This window comes from Microcebus murinus, chromosome 3, assembly GCF_040939455.1.
Source record: "Microcebus murinus isolate Inina chromosome 3, M.murinus_Inina_mat1.0, whole genome shotgun sequence".
Taxonomy (NCBI): domain Eukaryota; kingdom Metazoa; phylum Chordata; class Mammalia; order Primates; family Cheirogaleidae; genus Microcebus; species Microcebus murinus.
The window spans coordinates 35,183,903-35,206,789 of record NC_134106.1 but is presented as its reverse complement, the minus strand read 5'-3'; the positions used below and the strand labels follow the sequence as shown (position 1 = coordinate 35,206,789).

The 22,887-nt window shown below is 45.2% G+C and overlaps 1 protein-coding gene and 1 long non-coding RNA gene across 4 annotated transcripts in view; one reads left to right on the top strand and one right to left on the bottom strand.

Moving 5' to 3' along the window:
* The window catches only part of THADA (THADA armadillo repeat containing), a 325,009-nt gene that overhangs the window by 285,050 nt on the left and 17,072 nt on the right, over positions 1-22,887 (top strand). The window lies entirely within an intron of this gene.
* LOC142870029 (uncharacterized) lies at positions 1,804-5,876 on the bottom strand. Its single transcript, XR_012918549.1, has 5 exons — positions 5,466-5,876; positions 4,758-4,824; positions 3,779-3,932; positions 2,682-2,841; positions 1,804-1,850 (listed from the first exon to the last, which is right to left on the bottom strand). It is a non-coding gene; the product is annotated as an uncharacterized LOC142870029 (long non-coding RNA).

Genomic DNA, 22,887 nt, shown 5'->3' with positions numbered 1-22,887 from the left:
GCTATCCTTGTATCTTTTCTGTATATTTGAAATTATATCAAGATAAAATGTTTTTTAAAAATCCAATTCACAACTAGAAAAGACCAATATAGTAAATATTGATAGACCATCTGAATGGTTTATCAATAAATAACTCAGCACCCAGCATGACTTGTTTCCTCTAAATCATATTAAAACATCTTGCTTCTCCCTTTTTTTAAAACTCATTTTGAATTAATTTTTGTATCTAAAAACATCAAATTCAAGCCAGATTCCTCACATTCAAAGATCTCAGCAACGTGTGGCGGCACCCATTCAGACCAAGCAGCACGTCCCCGTGTACGCTCTGTTCTGTCTGATTATTGGTATTGTGATACAGCTTGATTTTCTGATGCATAAAATACATATCTTTTTGCTTTAGACTGAAAGGTAGCTATGGACTGAGAATCACCCCCTGAGTTTTTGCATCTGTCAGAAGTCAGGCAGTTGCTTCATCAGAACAATCCTGTCTTATTTTAACATCACTCAAGGATATGAAGCAGCTGATGGTAACTTTTCACATTTCTTCAGCTTACAAGGATTTTGTAGACTACACTACTGATATTTTTCTCTTTGGTGTTCTAAGTTAATTATTAATTATTAATTAATTCACCGTTGAATCTTGAATACCTTTAAAAAATACATGTTGTTTATTTGTCCCTAAATCAGTGGTTTAATAAATGCCACTGTAAAATAATATTATTAAATTATGTTAATATTTATTGTCTTCTTTGAGAAGTTAAAATTACAATAAAAAATTAAAATCGATGTGCTATTTTTCTCTAAAGAAAGAAACAACAACAAGAACTCTATGCTTCTGTGATCTTATGCTGTCAGTGAGGGCTGCAGACAGAAAGAGCTTTGCTCTCAGACTTTCTCCTAGCAGCCTGCTGGAGGAATGTGGGAAATACAAGGTGCATTCTGACTGTGGGGCCTAGGAAAGGTATTGAGAGTTGCGCTGGCCCAAAGGAAGGGAGAGATGCAGCCCAAATGAGAGCAAAACATTCAACGTGGAAGGAAAAGCTGGAGCCAAGACCTGGAATTTGGGAGCTGATTGAGCAGCCTCGAGTGGACTTGTGTGGTCAGAACACAGTCTGGGGCCAGGCAAGGGAGAGGAGCAGGAGCTAAACCTAGAAAGGCAGGGGAGCCCACGTGATGCATGCCAAACCACCAACTTTTTTCTGTCCGTGACGGGAGGCTGGAGAGGGTTTAAAACAGGAAAGTTATGTTACCAGAAACATGTTTGAGGAGTCTCTCTGGCAGCAGAGTGTGAGATGGACTGGGGCTGGAGCTGAGTAAGAGGGACCAAGAGGCAGGGAGACCAGCTTGCCGCTTGGCCTCATGAGACGCCATCAGTGCTGGTGGGATGAAGAGGAGAGAATTGACTTGTGAGAGTGGGGGGGGGCAGGTAGAATCAGCAGGGAGCTGCTGCTGTGGGAGGTGAGAGACAAGGGAATGTTTGAGATGCCCTCGAGGTTTCCAGCCCAGGAGGTATCCAGGGGAAATACCTAGACATGCCTCTAGCACTGGCATAGAACCGGGGCTGTGGCATTCCAGGAAGTGAAACTGCCGAGAATTGGGAAGGCACTCAGAAGCCACAAGTCATTGTGATCTAGAACAAAGTATTCCTTAGGCCTTGGAGAGATCGGCAGTGGAAATTGAGAGGGCAAAAGGAGACCTTTATCTTGTGTGGGAACAGAAAGATCTGTCTGGGCCCGGGCCCTGCCCTCTCCAGAATATAACACAGCTATCTTGGGCGCTCCAGTGCTCCTGAACAGGGCAGTTTGCTCCTGAACAGGGCAGTTACTGGTCCAGTCGGCGCTGTCTAGAACCTGTAAAGGAAGAGGCAAGCATTCAGTCTGGTTGTTCAGACTGCATCACCCTGGCCATATTGTTTTGCACACAGTTGGCTTGAGGTGCAGGTTTGTGGTATGAATTACTTAATGATCCTAAAAGGCCTAGAGAAAGTAACTTGGTGCTTAGATGGCCCTCCCAGGGATGGATTTGTTGTTCACCTTTTTTGCCTGCTGGGGTCTCCTGGTGTCCTCCTGCATGGGCTTCACCCCACAAAGATCACCTGGAAGCACGAAACTCACAGTCTACGAACAACTCTCTCTGTGCAGCACCTGAAGCTCCCTCAGGCCCTGCAAGTATGAGCTCCAGCAGCAGGACCCTCGCTGCCCCTGCTTCCCACCCTATGCCAGCTACAGAGCCTGCAGAGAATAGGAGAAATGGTGTTTCTAGGACTCAAGAGTAGGGGATTGAAATTTACAGCTGGGATAAGAAAGTATATGGGCTGGCCTCCAAGAGAGGCCCTACCTTTCTCCTTTCCCTGCTCCGACTTGATTTTTACCCTTGAAAGGCTCAGGAAAGAGCTCTAGTTCAAGAGCAGGAGATGTTTGGGGCCATCTCTTTAGCTCTCTGCCCTCTTCCACTGAGCAGCTCACTCATTTCTGTTTCACATACATCAGGATTTAATGTCAGATTTCATTTGAACAAGGGCCTCCATGTGAGGCAGAGATAATATTTAAATTTAAATCACTAAAGTTGAGTGATTCTCAAGTTAGGCAGACAGAGTTCTGGGTGAGAGCAGCAGGGATGGAACCTATGATGGTACACTTATGAAGCTGCTTTTGGAGGAAGAAAGAATAAAAAAAAGATACCTTGTGTGGGTAGAAAAACACGTAGTAAGCTAGAAGATGGTCAGAGTCCAGTGACTGGGGTTCTTCTGTAGCTTTCCTACAAGCAAGGATATTTGAGCTTTCCACTTTGTAGAGCCCTTTGACTCTGATGCATGTGTTTGATGTGGTTCAGTTTGAAATGCTGCAAAGAGTCAGATTTAAACACTTTGAGACATGTAAGGATGGCTAGATCGTGAGGTCCCCAGACAGAACCCCATGTATTCCACTTAGCAGAGACAGTGGGGGCTCTGGGAGCTGGAGGGGCCATTGAGGACAGGGCAGGCAAGGGGACTGGCTTCCTGAACCTCCCTCAGGCTCCCTTCCCTCCCTGGCACTGCATCTCCCTCTCCTCCTCCTCTTTCAGCTTCAGCCAGTGTTTGCCGCCTGACTCAGGTGGCTCCTCCCATCCCATTTCCATCCGTCAGATTCAGAAAACAGTTCCTGATGACCAGCAGTCTGCTTTAGTTGATGCAGCATAAGAAAGAGAAACCACTTAACAAGGAATATTAGGCGGTGCTAGATCTCATACCTATTGTCAATGTTTAGGTTCAGGAAGGATGACTTCTTGGTAGAAACTTTCTTATGAAAGAAATGTAAAAGATTTGGTGGGGGCAGGGCAGGCAGACAGACCAACTGACCAACCTGTGGCTCTTTTCCTTAAAGTACTGGCTGCAGGTAATTCTGGCCCTTCCCTCTACCAGGCCCCTTGCCACAAAAAGTCTGTAAGATTTCTACTCATCCTGCCAAATATGAATGTTTACTGGTTAACATTAAAACTCACCTCTATAACAACTCTGCCCTCCAAGATCCCCCCTTTTACTCGGAAACAAGCACATGGACCTTCCCTGCTAGAGCCAGCTCGAGGGGCAGTGTTTTGTTGATTCATACAAACTGGAGTGGCAGTCTTCCTGACACACTCACTGTCTGGGTCTTGTAGGCTAACAGTTTGCAACCCTGTAGTTTTTGGCCTGTCCTCACTCTTAACCTCTCAAGTCTGAGTCTCACACTGCAGGGCCAGGGAGCCAGCCTGAGGCTATAGGAGCCATAGCCCTGGGTTAACTAGTAGACACTGAATGTACCTTCTGTGCTTGCCATGATGACCCATAGAATCTAGAATAATGATGGAGCTTAGCTGGAAGGTAGAAGAGCAAGATGTAGAAAAAGTGACACTCAGTAGTAGATGGAGCAGTGGGCAGGTGGCATCGAGAGGCTGAGTGGAAGCAGTCCTGTGGCCTAGGGCAAGGAGAAGGAAAACACCAACATCTGCACAATTTCCCCCAAAATGCATTCTTCCCACCTACTCCCACCCACATTCCTACCTATACCCCCGCACATATACACACACGTGCACCATTGTCACCCACAGAGCCTGTGGGCCAGCATGAATGTACGAACACTTTTCATAGGCTCCAACCTTTGAGTGAACAGGGAGGGAAGCCTGGGAGGAGAGATAGGGAGTCCTGGGTCACTATGACCTTCTACAGTGGCCCCACGCTGAGACAACTCAGTGAACAAAGCCCCAGGCCTGTGGGACTTTGTGCTGAGTCACAGATGGTTCCACCCCCGGAACCTCTAAAGCTGCCCACTAGCCTCAGACCCTGTGCCTTTTCTGCTCTTGCCAGTTCACAGGGTCAGACCCTAGAAGGGCTCCCCAAGTGTTACTTGCCTCCTCCCTCTGCCTGCCAACAGGGTCTTTCCTAATCCGCTCAGAAACACTGTCTACAAAGTGGCGTTTCTGTTCTGTGGTGCCAAAGCCTGGCCCCAGACTCAATTTTATGTGTGTACCAAGTACTTTTTTCTAAGAAGAATAACCCAAAAAAGTTAAGAACCACTTGACTAAAATGTACCTTCCTACCTGCCTCCAAGTCTGATTTAAATTCTTCTTCAGGCAAGTTAAACTTATTTGCCTCCATCATTTCTTTGTACTGATTTAAAAATTCTAAACTGTTTTCTGATTCCTTCTCTTACTCCCACTTAAGATGGTCGACAGATTTTTCTCTTACTATTTAAGTATGAAGCAAGAAGCAGTATTCATTCATTCATTCAACAAATACTTACAAAATGCCTGTCCACCAGGCTTGTTTCATGTGCTAATCCAAGCCACCGTCATCTCTGCCCTGGGCTTCTGCAAAAACCTCCAATTAGGTCTTCCTGCCTCTACTCTTGTCTGCCTGCAATCCAAGGGTGCTTCCTAAGGTGTAAATCAGATGATGTTGCTCTCCACTCAGAATTCTCCATTGGCCGCCCACTATACACTGAATAAAACCCACATTCCTAAAATAGCATACAAAGCCCTACCCAATCTAGCCTCTGCGACACACACATCCCTTTCCCTGTTCAGCCTTCTCTGAGGTTCTCCAACTCAGCAAGCTCATTCCAGCCTCAGGGCCTTTGCACTACCTGTTCCCTTTGCTTGGACTATTCTTTCCTTGTCCCCACCTGGGCTGACTCCTTTATATCATTCCAATCTCAGCTTCAGCATCATCTCCATAGAGGGCCTGCCTTGACCACCCAGACTACAATAACCACCCAATCATTTGTTCTCATTTCACTCTACTGGTTTACTTGTCTGCATAGTATTTATTTTTTATTTGTTATTTGTCTCCCTTCACCAGAATAAGCATTCCTAGAGAGTAGAATTTTTTTTTTTAATTTGAGACATGGTCTCACTATGTTGACCAAGCTGTTCTGGAACTGCTGGCCTCAAAATGATCCTCTTGCCTCAGCCTCCCAACGTGCTAAGATTACAGGTGTGAGCCACCTTACCTGGCTGAGAGTAGGATTTTTGTCTGTTTTGTTCACTGCTGTATTTCTAGAACCTGGCACAAAATAAGATGCTCAATAAAAATCACTGATGCTCGATTAAATGAATAAATGGAGGAATGCATAAATCAAAGTAGTTAAAAACAATAAAGAGCTTAGTGTTTTTAGAATCTACCTGGTACAGGAGTGAGGGTGGATCTGTTTGGATTTTGTGTTATTGTGAAATTGCCCTGAGGTTATGGCATATCCTTGTAATGGCAGATTAAATCAGCTACCTTAGTCCCCACCTCTTCCCAGAGACATTAATTCAACAAGGAACTGATTGAGCACTTACTTAGACTGGGCACTATGGCAGATCCTGGACTAACTCCATCTCTCGTCATTCCATCCTGTCTTATGCAGGATGGAGCAAGAGTTTTTTATCCATAGTGGCCCACACACCTAGTACAGGCCTGGCTCTGGGAACTGCCAAGCAGGGGAAGATTGGTCAGTTGATCATCACACCCAGGTGGGGAACCAGGGCCAGTGCAGAATGAATCAACCTGGAAGGGCTAGGGGAAGGTGGCACCTTCCTGGGCCTCTCTCTGGCAGTCTCTTTACCACTCTGACCAGGTCAGGGGGCAGGGGAGGGGAAGGAGAACCGCATCACCACCCTCTGGATGCTCATGCTTTATTTTATCTCATTTAATCCTCACAACACTCTATGAGATACTTTGCTACTTTCTCCATTTTTAAAATATATATTTATATTTTTAGAGATGGGTCTTGCTATGTTGCCCAGGTTGGTGTGCAGGGGCTATTCACAGGCACACTACAGCCACAAACTCCTGGCCTCAAGTAATCCTCCCACCTTAGCCTTCCAAGTAGCTGGCCCGAAGTCCCATAGAAGATAAGTGTCAGAGCCAGAGTTGCAGATCAAGTTCCTGTGGTGACAAAGGCCTTGCATTTTCAGCACCTCCTCTAAGACAGGAAATGGAGTCCAAACCTGGCTTCTAGTTTGGAGCCTAGAAGTTAAGAGAAAGGGGTACATTGAAGGTCTTCAAAACTCACTATATTATGTTTGAAAGAGGACACTCGAGTCATAACCTGAGAAAATGAGTTGGGGACGCAGAGCTGAGATAAACAGTTTGTCCTGGGGAAGGGATTAAGGTTGTGGCAAGGAGGGCAGTTGCAGCAAGAGATAGCACTGGTCCTGTATCACAGCTGCTGGCCGCTGTCCTCCAGTCCATCCCTAGGGGAGGAAATCTCACCACTCGAGGGTGTAGAGCCTCTGATTTACACATGTGGAAACTGAAGCCCAGGAAAGGCAGGTGATTTGCCGAGTGTCATATAATTAGTAAAAAAGTGACTTCTAAAACACCCCTGAGACCAGGACATCACTTCTCTCTACTGCCCCCCAAGCCTTGATTTACACAGAGGAAGTGACAGAAATGTAGGGATGCCCACTGAGAATAATCCAGACTCTTAGGATAGAGAGAACTTGGCAGGGGTGAGAGATGGCGCTGTAGGGTGAGGGCAGGGAAGATGGAACGCTGCCTTGCAAAGCGGGGTTGGAGGAACTCCAGCAGCACAGGGGTGGAAAGAACAAAGTGTTCTATGAAACCAGGCATCTCCCAGCAATAAAACCACACCCTGAGTCAGCCCTGAGACTTGCCTGCCTCGGTCTCTCCTGGGCCTCTCTCCCGTGGCTGTCTGAGTGTTCCTGTGTATCGTCTGCAGTGTTCAGGGGAGGAAACACAGGAGGTTAGGAATTGCGATCCTGACTCCCAAGTAAAGTGGTAGGGGGAAATGGCAGTTTTAGGAAGGGAGTTACGCAGAAACTAATTATCTGCATTCTCATTTATTCCTTCAGAACGGAGGTGCTTGATCAAGGCAGGCCATGATCTCCACCTCCAACCCCATTACTGCCAGCTCCAGTGGGCTGTCACAGTGGAGCTCCAGTTGCCACGTATCAAATTGCGTTTGCCATCAGTTGCTGTTCCCAGGGAGCCCAAGCCCCCTGACGTTCACCTGTGTCCCAGCAAGTGCGTCACTAGCAGCTAGTTCCCATGATGTGCAAAAGCAGATGCAAACTAATGCTCGTGTCTTAAACCTGCTAGCAGGTTGCGATTGCCATTGAGTACCCTGGCTGGGCCTGGTTGCTAGGGTGATGGGATTGTTTCCATGGCCTCCCAGTGACTAAGCCCCAAAGAGACAACAACAGGCTCCTTTCGAGGAAATGAGGGTCATTTTGCCTCCACTCTTGCTGTTCCTGAAAGCCAAGCTCCCTGGGCCCAAGGTGACTGACCCCCGTGGGTGACGATAAGCCCACAGTCTGGGGCTTAGCCATCTGGTGCTGACGCGACTGGCAGGGTTGCGTCTCTTCTATTAGTCAAGGCAAGCCCAGTGCCTGGTGATCATCTTCTCCAGCTTGTGGCCTCAACTCCCCTCTTCTGTGCTCTCCTTTTCCTCAGGAACCTTCACCCTGCTCAGCAAGGCCACACCAAGATGCAGGATTTCTCTTTTCACTGTGGCGAGCAGTCTCCCTTTTTGAACCTAAGCCAGTTTCAGGAGGTAGGGGCACTGCTCTGTCAGGGTTGACTAGATGGGTGCCCCCATTCTCATTCACCCCTGGTTTGGTTAGGATGATGGAGGTGCCTGCTGGCTGGCAGTGCTGCCCCCGTCCCCCACCCCTGACCCCAGCTTCAGGCCCAACTCCTCAGGGAGCACACTCCATCCAGCACTGACACCTGCCCTTTCCCACCTGAGTTCATTCACCTGCGGGCTTCCTCCTCCGTCTCATCAACCAAAGGATTGTCAGACCCAGACTGTCACAGCATTACTGCCTAAGAAGTTCTGCAAGGCAGGGTGGGGCCCAAAAAGAGTTCTCTACAGGGCACTGGGGTAGCCCTCATTCCTCCATCCGCTCTTATCCAAGCCAGGTGTAAAGGATGGCATCAGAGAGTTGCAAAGCCCTCATCTTACCCACAGACTCCTCCAAATTCTGTCTCAAATCTCTCAGAAGATCCTTTGCTGGATTTCGAGAGCTTGGGCTTCCATTGTTTTTGACCATGAGAATCCCCGTGGCAGGAGCTCTCATAGGCAGAAGAGCAGAACGGCAGGTGGCCCTGGCAGTGGCCGGGCATCACAGGGGGAGGGTTTGTATCTGTGCACGTTGGGGAGGGCGTGAACATTTAGAAAAAGTGATATGTTGTGAATCTGTATGCCTCCCCATGTGTCTCTTTGTAAAGATGTGACACGCTGGATGTGAATGGATATCTGAGCATTACAAGGAGGATGGGATCTTAGGAGATGTGCTCTGGCCAGTTCTCAGGACCACATACCTCACCCAAAATGCAAAAACTTCATTAGGAAATAAGCCCACAAGCCTTGTAATTGTAGTTAGAATTTACTAGAAAGATGATTTTTTAAATGGGGGTGGGGAGGGGAAACACACTTAGTAGAGACCAAGAAATGGAGAAATATAGGGATGGAGGGAGTCACACTTAGAAGGGACCGAAGAGTGGGGAAATGGAGAGGAGAGTCCAAAGTTGTGTTCTTTATGTGATACCCTGCCTGTCCCCACCTCTGTGCCTTTGCATGTGCCGTGTCCTCCCCGTGCCAGTCACCCTATGTAAGTATTAACAGTTCTGCCAGGCCCTCCTTTTCCACAAAACCCTTCAGGCCTTTGTATCTCTTTCCTACGGTCAGCTTTAAGGGCAGAGGCCACCATAACAGCAAAGAGGCCGTGCTAAATGCCACAGTAGCTCACGTCAGGCTGACGTATGGCTTGTGTAGCACAGCCTGGTTTGGGGGTTGATGCGGACATGGGGTTTCAGGTAGGCGGCTCCCCTGGGGTCAGTCCCCTGAATAGCCTCCTAGCAAGCCCAAGGGTGCCCAGTAATTCATCGATGAGCCTTCATTAGATTAGGACGGGTTGGCAAGGACTCCCCAAGAAATCCGGTGCCATCATACTAGAAAATGAAATTTTCCTGTTCTTTTAAAAGCCAGTCATAGAACATAGTGGTTCTGCTTCGGTCTCAAGTGTATTGAATCTTTTTTGAAAGTAAAATGAAAAAAAAAATCAAGATTCTTACCAGCACCCTCCCAACCCCCCTAATCTGTTCCAAATGAGAACATTTAGGAGGAAAATTCCCAAGAACCTACTCTGTTAAGAAAATTGGTTTCTGCTGTGGAATGGGTTGGGGTGGGGAATGAAGTTAGGAAAATATATGGAACCTGACAGAAAAGATTCAGTTTGTGTTTGGGAAAGGATTCAGGTTGTTTTCAGGTTTTGAGTTACAGCTTAGGCGTGTTTGAAGAAGCAGAATTGAACGGCACCTCCAAGCTCAGCCTTTGTGAACTTCTCATTCAGCTCCTCCTGCCTGGGCCAGTCCCTGTTAAGGATGCCTTGCTTGGCATGCTGGCTGGGAAACCTTCCTGCATAAATAACTCCGGGGAGACAGGAGTGATAACAGACGTTTTAAGTGGGAGCCGAGCTGCCTTAAGCACTTAAAGCAAAGGCCCCGCACGAGTCTGGCCCGGGGATTCTCCTTGCAAAGGCAAGTTTTCACTCTTAAAGTTTTCAGTTTGGTTATTCTAATTTTATTATTTCTCTAACCAGCAGAGTGATTGAGGCTCTGATTGTGAGTCCTGTTTTTATTTTTCACACTCTATTTTTATACTTCGAAGCTGTGGTTATAAAAAATACATTCAAAAATGTTGGCTCTGCACCCACAGGGCCCAGGAGGTTGTCCAGATGCAGTGTCAGGGTTGCTCCCAGCAGCCTTCTTCAGTGCCCCTCCACCCAGCCCCAGCCTTTTGGGCAGGGACGTGGAGGGATCACAGTTGCTGTAAGAAAGAGACTGGTCCAACCACAAGCAAGCTTCTGGCCAATTATTTTAGATCTGACTCTGAGAAACTGGCAGGAATATTCTTCTGGTGGCTTCCCAAGTGCACAGTGAGGGTCAGAACCTGGAAGCAGAATTCCCAGTTTCAAATAAAATGTTCATTCATCTCCAATGTACAGTTCTCCTGGTCCCATCTTCCCTCACATCCATACAGACGGTATGTGAGCGTGGCACTTAGAGAAAAACAGCACAGCGAAGCAGGCTCATTTGTTTCATTCACCCACCACTTGCTGGAAATGGTTGTCATGTTCACAGTACTATAGACCTCACAGCAGGGCATAAGAAATCTTCCAAAGTGCTGACCTTCCTGTGTTCTTCTCCAGCCAGTTGGAACCCCTCCCTCTATCCTCTTGTCTTCTCTTTTTCCCCAGGCTCATCCCATCCCTTCCTTTCTCCCAGTCCAGAATAGATCTAGGAATCTCCTGACACGTTTCCACCTTGGCTACAAGCAGTGCTGGGTCTTTTTGAATAGCCTTCCCCATAAATCTTAGGTTGTTTTTCATCTTTGAAAAAGCTGCTTCTATCAGCAAGTCATTATTCACATTAAGGGGCAGGGAAATGTTCACCACATTTCAGACTTTAATATCTTTTCACTCTTTCACAACATCCACTCCCCAAAAACCACAGAAATTTTTAAAAAATCAATCCCCAATAGTCAAGGGTGCCCCATGACATAGCCAGCTAGAACCAGAGCCAGTCACCTGGGTGGGAGGAGTGGTGAGAGTGATGGTAGGTTTGCCTAGATTGGAGCTGGCTGGCTCAACCCATGGGGGGAAAATAATTTCAGAGTTTCAGAGAACTAAAAATCTACTGTTCTTATTTTAGAGTGGTGGGTTCGGTGGGTGGGAAAATATAAGGAATACTTTATAGTGTAATATAGCTAAAGGGCTAGGACCTACCTCACTTCCATGTTAAACCAGCTAAAGGAGGGTGAATTTGGAGTGGAGGGGAGAGAAACAGACTCTCATCAGGAACCTGCCTCTTTCCATCCCTCTGCTTCTTATCCTGAGCATGTTGGCTTTTTGACCTCTTGCTTGTCCTCATGGTTACAAGATAGCTGTGGCACCTCAGATATCACCCCAACATTCTAGTTAGGAAGGAGGGGGCAAGAGCATATGTTTTTCTTATCACAAGGTTGTTTTCATCCAGGAAGAAAAAATGTTTCCCCAAAGTCCCCAGCATGCATCTCTGTGTACATCCTTGGCCGGCTCAGTTACGTGGCCATCTTAGCTACGAAGGTGGGCTGAGAGAGAAAGTTCCATGAGACAGAAAGTGAAACCGGGCTAGACACATCACCTGGAGCTGGAACCATCACCTCCTAGAACAAAACTGGACTTCTGTTAGCAAGGAAGGAGGGGGCTGGCTGCAGGGTGGGATACGAGTGGAGGGCACAGTACCTGCCAGGAAGTGCCAGGGCACATTTAGTCCAGCATGAGGAGTGGAAAGTGGGGGTGGGGTGGGGGAAGACAGAAACTAAAACTAGTGATAGGTGAGGACCAGATTTTCAGAGGCCAAGGGTGCCCTGCTGATGACTTGGCTCTCTATGGGAGCCTTCGCAGGTTCTAAGTGGGAACGTGAGGAGGTAATCACATATTGCACAGAAGCAGGGAGGGGATGCTGGTGCCCTCAGAAGCAGTGGCTTTCATACTTTGTGTGTATGCAGCTCACTCGAGAATCTTGTCAAACTGAGATGCTAATTCCATAGGTGTAGGTAGGGCACCGGCTTTTGCATTTCTTACCTTCCAGGTGATGCTGTTGCAGCTGGTCAAGCCAGTACTCCACACTTGGAGTACCAAGACCCTCAAGGATAGAAATTAAGACTTTCAACTCATTAAGAGGAAAAAAATGACTCTTAGATTGAGCTTTTTTTTTATCTGAGACAGAGTCTCACTCTGTTGCCCAGGCTAAAGTGCTGTGGCATCAACCTAGCTCACAGCAACCTCAAACTCCTGGGCTCAAGCAATCCTTCTGCCTCAGCCTCCCAAGTAGCTGGGACTACAAGCCTACACCACCATGCCCAGCTAATTTTTTCTGTATATTTTTAGTTGGCCAATTAATTTCTTTCTATTTTTAGTAGAGAGGGGGTCTTGCTCTTGGTTCAGGCTGGTTTCGAACTCCTGACCTTGAGTGATCCACCCGTCTGGGCCTCCCAGAATGCTAGGATTACAGGCGTGAGCCACCGCGCCTGGCCAGATTGAGTTTCGTTTAAAGAAAGGCAAAATCTGATATATCTTTTGGAACTCCTGATGTCTTCATGTAACAAAAAAGTCAAGCAGTGGTTTAAACCCAAAGGAGGTGTATCTCTCAAGTAAAAGCAGTCCACGTGGGGGAGTCCAGGCTGATTGGCAGTTCTTGGTCCTGAGGACCGCAGGCTTCCTCTGACTTTCTGCTTAGTGAAGTAATCCTGGCATGTGGTTTCCATCCTCATGGTGACCTCTTGGTCCAGGATGGCTGGTAGAAGCATTAGCCATCCATCCTCACTGCAGGTAAGAAGAAAAGGAAGAAAAGAGAACTATAAAGAGCTTGCACCTTCTCCCTTTTAAGGAGCCTTCCCAAAGTCCCATAAAACACTTCTGTTTACCACTCACTGGCTACAACTTAAACATGGCCATATTTAGCTGCAAGAGATGTGAAGAAACATGGTCTTTTGGGCTGAGTGCATTACCTAGAGTTCTCTTACTAAGGAAGGATGAAACATCCAATATATATCACTTTGGGTTTTGTTTTGAGTTTGTTTTATTTTTTGTTTTGTTGAGACAGGGTCTCTCTCTGTCACCCAGGCTGGAGTGCAGTGGCGCGAAGATAGCTCACTGCAACCTCAAACTCCTGGCCTCAAGCAATCTTCCCACTTCAGCCTCCCTCAGCCCCCGGAGTCACTGGGATTACAAGCATGAGCCACTGCGCTTGGCTATATTTCACTTTGATAGAAGAGATACACCTAACATAACATGGAATAGTTAGAAATAAAGAAATGCACAAACCTATTTCAGGCAGTGGCAACAAAAAGAAAGCAGGGAGGCCAACAGTAATGTTAGGCAAACTAAAATTTAAGACAAAAAGTATAATGATGGACAAGAAAGAAAGCATTGAATAATGATCGAAAGTATGATCCGCAAAGAAGATGTAACAGGCATAACCCTACACAGGGCAGACAAATAGCATCAAAGTTTACCAAAAAATACTCCGAGAAAAAATTATTAAAATTACAGCCATATTAGAATACTTTAATCTACCTTTCCCAGAATTTAAAAAGTCAAGCTAGGTGTTGTGGCTTACACCTATAATCCCAGCATTTTGGGAGGCTGAGGCAGGAGGTTCTCTTGAGGTCAAGAGTTTGAGACCAGCCAGGGCAACATAAAACCTTGTCTCTACAAAAAATAAAAAAATTAAAAAGCCTGAACGAGAGCAAGATCCCATCTCTACAAAAAAAAAAAAGAAAAACTAGCCAGGCATGGCAGCACACACTTGTTGTCCTACCTACTCAGGAATCTGAGACAGGGATTGCTTGAGCCCAAGAGTTTGAAGCTGCAGTGAGCTATGACGACACCACTGCACTCTAGCCTGGATGACAAACTGATATCCTGTCTCTAAAAATAAATACAATAGAAATAAATAAAAATTAGCTGATAGGGTGGTGCATGCCTGTAGACCCAGCTACTGGGGAGGCTGAGACGGGAGGATTGCTTGAGCCCAGGAGTTTGGGGCTGCAATGCACTACGATCACACTACTGTACTCCAGCGTGGGTGACAAAGTGAGACCCTGTCTCAAAAAAAAAAAAGATCAAATGGACCAAACATAAATAATGTTATAAAGGATTTGAATACCATATTTAAAAGGTTGGACATGTATAAACCTTGTACTCTACAGACAGAAAATAAACATCCATTTCAAATATAGCTACATAAAATTTGCAAAAATTGATTATATTGTAGGTCACCAAGAAAATTTCAATTCCATAAAATAGGAATCTTTCCAAGCTACATTCTAACCACACTAGAAATTTAAAACAAAAATATAAAAACAAAATACCACTTAGATATTTAAGCACAATTATCTATAGTTATGCCAATGACAAAACAAAAATTAAAGTTTCCTTTGAGGCCCATGCAGATGAAAAAACAATATTTAAGTAGGTGAAGTTCTCCTCAGAGGAAATACTTGCAATTTAGGCAATTATTAATAAATTATTATCCATAATATAGGAAGAAGTCTTTAAAAATCAATAAATAAAGATAATATAAAAAGAGACAAAAGGCCAGGCGAGGTGGCTCACGCCTATAATCCTAACACTCTGGGAAGCTGAGGTGGGGGATCGCTCGAGGTCAGGAGTTTGAAACCAGCCTGAGCCAGACCCCGTCTCTACCAAAAATACAAAGAAATTAATTGACCAACTAAAAATATATATACAAAAAATTAGCTGGGCATAGTGGCGCATACCTGTAGTCCCAGCTACTTGGGAGGCTGAGGCAGTAGGATTGCTTAAGCCCAGGAGTTTGAGGTTGCTGTGAGCTAGGCTGACGCCATGGCACTCACTCTAGCCTGGGCAACAAAGTGAGACTCTGTCTCAAAAAAAAAAAAAAGAGACAAAAGGCAAAAACCAGACATTCTGTAGAAGAAAGACATGAACAATATACACATGAAGAAAATGGTTATCATCATTAATAATACCTGTCATTTCCCCTTATCTTACTGGCACAGAATAAAGATTGCTCTCACCTGGGGTTGCTATATCTGTGAAGGAACAATTATGGTCATACCTGGTGTAATTATAAATTGGTACATTTGTAGAGGGAGTTTAATGGCATCTATAGAAATTTTAAATGTGTATGCCAATTGAGCCAGTAATTCCACTTCTAGGAGTCTATCCTAGAGAGATATGTGCACAAATATGCAAAGATACATGTATAAGGTTTCTTCATTCAACTTTTTTTAATTGGCCATCCTTCAGAGAACAATCAACATTGTTTATAACAGGAAAGGAATGAGCAACCTAAATGTCCGTCAAAGGATTAGTAAGTTTTGATACCTCCACATACTATGCAGCAGTTAAAAATAAAGGAGTAAATCTCTATGAACTGACACGCGGAGGCGTCTGTGATACATTATTATCTGAAGAAAGAAAGCAGCAGAACAGAATATTTGGAATGATTTCACTTGAAGCTATAATGATAGTTATTATTATATATAAATTTGTCATTGTTTTATATCTAGAAAGCTCTATATTATGAATTACAGTCTCTGCTACCTACAGTGGTCTGGCAAGGAACATAAATGCATGAGCTGGTTAGGTGTGTAGTCAGGGTAAGTAGGAGGGAATTCAGGGAACAAAAGATCATGTGCTGTTTCAGTTGTAGCCAGTGGATGTGATTTGTAACCTTCCTAGGTTTCCCCAGCCAGTGTCCATGGATCAGAATTCAGGAGCAGTAGCTTTTATTTCAGCCCCAAGATAACCATTTTTAGCCTCCTAGCAAGGGCAGTAGCAGTGACCTCTACTGACATCACTTTAGGTCCTCTTCAGTGCTGGGTGAACCTAGAGCTTTTAGTTGAAGGGCAGTATCATTCCCTGTCCTCTTGGCATGGTAAAACAGGCTCAGTCATGTCACTCTCAAAGTTAGAGCCATTAACATCAAGTTTATGATTTTTTTTAATATCCTAGAATTTATGGACTGTGTTTCATTTTAGTTTTGCTGGTTCCTTAGTGCTCTTGCAAGCTCACTCTCCATCATGAAACCCCCGGAATCTTTAGGAGGCCCCACCATACAGTCCTAGTCACCCGCAGTCTCAACGTGAGCCCTGTGTAGAGTTACTCTCTTTAGTCTCTATGACCCTAAGCAGGGAGAAGGGGCCAAAACAGTCTCAGCTGTACTGGACGAGAGTAGCTGGAAATAAAGTAGCTAATGGAGGAGCAAACTTGAGGGTCGGTATCCCCCAGTTGTTAATTTCTGTCCTGCTTAGCTAAATCTCTGTGCCACTTCCCTCCTCATTTCTAAAAGTGATTTCAACTTGATTTTACCCTTGGCCCTTAGTGTAAATATTAGCCTGGTCATTGAGGCTGCCATCCAAAGAATGGTTTGGTCTCCATTGTAGGGTTGTTTAGCAAATAAAAATACAGGATATTAGGTTAAATTTGAGTTTCAGATAAACAACAAATAATTTTTTAGTATAAGTATGCCCCATGCGATATTTGGAAATACTTATACTAAAAAGTTATTTGTGGTTTACCTAAAATTCAGACTTGGTATCCTATATTTGTGTTCTTTTATTTTGTACTTTTTAAGAGATTGGGTCTTGCTCTGTCACCCAAGCTAGAATGCAATGGCACAATCACAGCTCACTGCAGCTTCAGATAACTGGGCTCAAGCGATCCTCCCTCCCAGCCTCCTGAGTAGCCAGGACTACAGGCACACTCCACCATACCTAGCTAATTTTTGTATTTTTTGTAGAGACAGGGTCTTGCTGTGTTGCCCAGGCTGCTCTCAAACTCCTGGCCTCAAGTGATCCTCCCACCTTGGCCTCACAAAGTGCTGGGATTACAGGCATGAGCCACCGCACCCAGCCAGTGTCCTGTCTTTAATCCAGCAACCTTTCTCCAGTGGGCTGTTGTGGCTCTCCCATTCTAAGGGAGGCATTTGAAAGTTTAAGGATAAAGATCAGTAGGAGTTGTGAATAATAGCCCACTACTAAGTATTGTTCAGGGCACAACAAGTCACCTCCCTTCATGTCCTACTGAACCCCCTCTCCTTCCTTCTGTGCCCTTTCTCCCTCCTCTTTCCCTGCCTTCCCCCCTCCTCCCACTGGCTCCCCTGCTTCTGAGCTGGAGCCTTGCTTCCTGCCTCCCAACTCCTGATTCTGTGGCTTTCCCCCACCCTCACCTCTCCTCCTTTTTCCTCGTTTTGCTCTCACTAGTCCATAACATGTAATTAAAGTTTACATATTTGAATGTTGGTTATAATTACTAAATAAGGTTTTGTGTTCCTTGCTGTAATTTAAATAGCAGGGGAATTTAACTTTTTGCGTGTGTTTCATTTCAAGCTTTTATGGATAGGTGGCCTTAAGTTCATTTTTAGCCATGTGAATCATTGGCCTTCATCTTGAGCAGAAAGAAAGGTCTCCCAACTCCAGAATGAACTCATGCATATCTTCCTAGAACAGATGCCAACAGGGAAGGTGGGGAGTGAGCTAGATTGCTGTGTATTGCAAAGCGGGGAGTTCCACTACCTTGACCAATTCATGGGAGAAGGAGGCTCAGAGGCCTCCTGTACTGCCCCAGAACCTTTTAGAATTGGGCACATCTGACCAGGGGGAAGTTCACCGCTCCCCGCTTTGTCATTGATCACGTGACTCCTTACCAGTGAGGAGCGGCATCTACTAGGGAGGAGAATGATGTGGAGGTAATGACTAGGGCCCCAGTGGCCTCTGCTTTCATTCTCTGCCTCTCCCAGTGGGAGCTGACATTTGGAGGAAACTCCACTCTGGCTCCCTCCCCCAAAACTGGTATGGTCTGGACAATTCTCTGACCTGCCCCTGCATTAGACCTTCTGGTTTCTAGTTGCTGCCTTGAGGGACTCTGATACCTGTCTTTTCTCCATTCTCTGTCTTTGCTTCTCCATCCCACACTGCACCCACCAACAGCGGGACCTCTACCCAGGGAATATTCTCCTGTTTGGGAAAGGAGACCTTGGAAGGGCATTGCCATCTTGGAGAGAGAACACTGATCTGGGAATCAGGAGTCACTTCTATCTTGCACTGGTTGGTTCTACTTTCTTGGCCTCAGTTTCATCCTCTGTAAAATGGGGGTGATCACATTTCTCACAAATATCTGCATTAAAATATAAATAAAAACAAATGTCAAAAAGTAAGCAAGGTTCCATCCCCAATCCAAATGCTAAATGGCATTTTTTTAAATGCCGGAAAACCAGAAACTTGCTATTTGCTATAGAATCCTTCCATTTATCAGATTGGAGAACCATACCACCTTATTTTTGGAGGAGTCTTTTTACTCCTTCTCTCATGGATTCCTGAACAGTAGGTGTTCCTTCCTCTCTCTTCTTTCAGGCAGGATAGAATTCAAGGGACTGAAGGAATAGGTATGTCCCCCTTGCCATTTCATCATAATTTTCAGTAGACAGGAGTTGGCTCTTTCAAAGGCTCAACCTAGTGGTTTGTGGCTTGAGTTGGGGTGTCCTCTGGACCCTGTAAAGGAGGCAGCTGCATGAGTGGGAGGGGCTTCACTTGCCAAATGGCTGGAGGTGCCCAAAGAATTTTGGATCAGATCTTTCACCTTTAATGGGAATGAAATAACAAAGCCTCACCCAGCTGGAGCCTGTTGCCTTTTGCTGAGCAAAGTTCTGTCGGCCATTTATAATAGCACAGAGGCTTTACCCCAGCTGGAAACCCGCTAATGAGTGAGGCCTAAGAATCTGAGCTTCCCAGAGTGTGAGGGAAACCCAATATTAGAGGCCGCAGCATTCCGACTCCGATACTTGGACAGACCTTGTGCATTCCCTTGGTTACAGCCATCTGGGGCTCCAAAAGGCAGGGAGATTTAGCCAGATCCTTCTCTTGGCACTTGCTGGGGGACCCAAGCCCCTTGTCACCTTGAAGCTCTGTTTAATCCTTCACCTTCACAGCAGTCCCACAGCAGTGGAAAACAATGAAAATCAGCCACACCCGTGGAAATTCATGTCAGGGAAAGAAGGCAGGGGCAGGATCAAAGCCGCTTGTAACCCAAGAATTCCTCAGCAGCTCTAGTCCCTTAATAATTATGGTTTGGAGATTTGCCAGAAAGCAAAACCACTTAACATGCCATATTTAACAATGAACAGTTTTCTGTGTTCATAATAGTCACTGTGCAGAGCAAATAGGCACCTTGAACAAAGGGGGGCATATTTATACGTGTATATAAAATAACCCACACCTACCTTAAACCTGAAATGTTTTCAGGGAAGAATTTGGCACTTCCCTCTGCACTGTACCTGTTTTAGGAGTAAATTGGAGGAAAAGCTACATGCTCTGTCCTCCTATCCTCACTGCCTGGGTTTTTAAAAATAAAATCTGTGTTTAACCCAGAATTTCCCAAACTTATTTAACAGCCAAATCCCCCCCTACCCACTGCCCTTTGGTTGGTTTTGAAGTTTGGAGTGTTTTGTTTTGTTTTAAATATCTACTAACATTCTAAAAAGTGACCCTAGGCAAACTTCTTGGGAAATGAGGGCCAGTGGGGATAGGGAGCAGGATTTGGACAGTGGGAGGGTGGAGAAAACTCGGTCCCAAACCCTGAGAGGTGACAAACACATTTGCTGGAGGCCAGGTCTCTGCATCGAGTTTGAGGAACCTTGGATCCAAGTTCTCTGAACCAGCGTTTGTTCAGTTAGTTTATCAGACATTTGTCTTTGGGGAAGACTAGAGAAGAAAGACTGCTCAGAGGGAAGGTGCATTAGAGCCTATCCTTTTAAGGATAATTTCAGGAGGCAAAGATGGGAAAGATGCAGAGCATTCCAGAAAGACAGGTGGTTAAGTGTGAGGCCTATTCAGGAAAGGATAAGTTAGTATGGTCCAAGCGTCAAGTGTGCATGAGTAGGATGGGTGAGATGAAGCTGGGACAAAATGGAGGACCTTTGGATCAAACAGGATTCTTTCAGATGCAAATGACAGAATGTGCAACCAACTCACTTCGCACTGAGGGGCATATGGGGTGATGTCACTGAGAATTCCAGGGCTAGGACAGGCATAATTCAAGGGCTCAAACAGTGTCTTGAGGACCTGGTTTCTTGTTATTTCTCCCATCTGTTCCTAACTTGGTTCTGTTTTCAGACAAGCTCACACTTTTCTTGGAGTTTAAGGTGGCTACAGTAGCCCTAGCTTTCACATCTTCATTTATTCAAGTCCTGTGTCAGTAAAGTCCCATTTCATTTTATTGGTTCTAGTTGGGTTCCATCCCTGAACAAATCTCAGGGGCACAGAATATGGCTTAGACCTGGGGAGGTACCCACGCCCGGAGTGCATGGTAGGGTTAGCCCCACCCAAACCACCTGGACTAAAAGGTAGAGAGGGGCTGGTTCTCCAGGGTGATATTGGGGTACAGCTACCCAAAGGAGAGTAAATGCTGCTATTGGGCAGCAAAAACAACAGATGTCTGCAAGTCTGGAATGCCAGGCCAGAGAATCTGGATATCATTTACATCAGAGAACCAGTAAAGATTTTGAACAAATAAGTAACGTGATCAGAGCTATGCATTAACATTAATTCAGCTACAGTTTAATAGCTGCCATGTGCTTGGCACATGGTAGAGGCTTAATAAATATATTAATATATTGAATGAATGAATAAAACAGAGAGAGATGGATAGATTGAGGGTGGGGAGCATTCTTATGAGGCCATTGTAATACTTTGGAAGGGGAACTAGCAAAGGAAGTAACAAGACCCTCAAGAAAACCAGGAGTTGCCATTGTCATGCAACCCATGTTAGGAAAGTCTGTCAGAAGGGCAGGGTTGGTCAGCCAGGCCAAACATTGTTGAAAGGTCAGGTTTTTAGGAGGATGAGGATTGAGAAAATGTCATGAGTGAGAGTTGATAGAGTTTAGCAGTGGGAGGTTAGAGCCAACTTTAGAGAGGTTAGAAGTAAGTAGGAGGTGGACAAATAAAGGGGCCAGGTGTGGATCACTCTGTTATATCGTGTGCCTTCTCATCCTCCTCCCTTCAGACACAGCAGAAAGATGCTCCATCCGCTCCACACACTTTACGTACAGTGCCTGATGCCTCCTCCATGACCTTCATCCCACCCTGTTCCCTTGTCACCTGTGTGTCCTCAGGCTCTCCTCACGCTCCAGTGGCTCCCTCTCATACAAATATTTACATTACTCCCTGCCCCAAAACCACGTTTCCTAGACCCTGATCTGCCTCCAAGCTAATATTTCGAAAGAATCACTAGAGAAATTTTTAAGTTGAAGAAGACGAAAGTTTGAGCTTATGCTGGATGTCATTTGTAGAACACAAGATCATCCATAAGAGTGAGTGGTTAGGCTGGGTGTAGTGGCTCATGCCTGTAATCCCAGCACTTTGGGAGGCCAGGGTGAGAGGATCACTTGAGTCTAGGAGTTCAAGGCTGCATTGAATTATGATCACACCTATGAACTTTAGCCTGCATGACAGAGCAAGACTTGGTGTCTTAAAAAAAATTAAAAATTAAAAAAAGAGTTTTTTTAGGTTAGAGAGTAGAATATAAGGACAGGAAAAAAGTGAGAACAGTTTTATATAGAGATTCAATTAGGAGTCACCAGAAAATGAATGAAAGAATTACCAGGAGGCAGTAAAAGTCCAACTGAGATTAAATAGCATGAATTTATAGAGAGCCTAATCAGCATATAGCCTCTGTTCAACTGAAATTGATGGCTCTAAGTAAAACAGTAGATCAGGTTTGGGGAGAGGTGGTTATGGAGTGTTGTTAAGCCTGGTAGCAGGTCAGGTTGACAAGGGGCTTTGGGGACTAGGAAGAGCATCACAGGCCCTGGTAGTTCTGGGAAGCAGTGGCAAGCAGAGAGGCAAGCAGTGGCCTGGGAGAAGGGCAGGGTCAAGGGTATGGTCAGGATTGGGGGAGGTAGTTTTCGTGGCTGACCAAAATGTCTTGCTCTATTACCGGAAACAGTTGTGGAATATTAAGGAATATTAGAGAGGCCATGTGGTATGGGACCCATAGTATATAGACTATGTGCCTTAAATCCCAAATTCTAACCTGTTTCTCTGTTGTACCTCATTTATAAAATGGGACTCATAAAACCTACTTTAAAAGGTCATTATAATTAATACATATGACGAATATATATGAAGCACTTATGATAGTGCCTTGCACATAAGTGCTCATTAAACATTAGCAGTGATACTGATGATGTTTATTTCAAAGTGATGATAAAACTTCAAGTTTGAGATTTCAAGTTGAAACGGTTCTAAGTAATGACAAGTTCTCATTATGGCATCGTGGTTATTGGGAGTAGAGTGAAATTGGAGATGGAGAGTATTAGAGTTGAAGAGGTGGAAGAATGGTGAAACCAAATATTGGGAGGGACATCTTTATGGATTTTGAAGTCACAGCTGGTGGCGATGACTCTGAGTCATTGAAGAAGGCCAGGTCCCTAGCTGAGGAATGGGGAGGTGGCTAGTATGGACTTCAGAAGGAGAGAGATTGTTGAGTGAGGGGATGGGGTTGTCGAGGAGACACAGAGGAGTGTGCTGTTCGTCCAAGTTAGCGGCTGAGGGAAAGAAGGAACAGCCTCAACTGGAAAGTTAGGAATATGGCAACTTTTGCCAGGAGAAGGAAGAAACATGGAAAGGATGAAAAATATGGAGAATTTTCTCAGAATAGAATAGATTTTAATGAGAACTATTGTTTTGTAATAGCTTTTAAGAAAACCATTCCCTGAGCATGGGGACAAGTCTGAGGAAGGCATGAGGATAGGGGAAGAAGTATTAATAGAAAGTTTTTAGAGTAGATTCCTGAGAAAGCCAACAGAGGGAGGCTCTGTTTCCTCACCGTGATTGT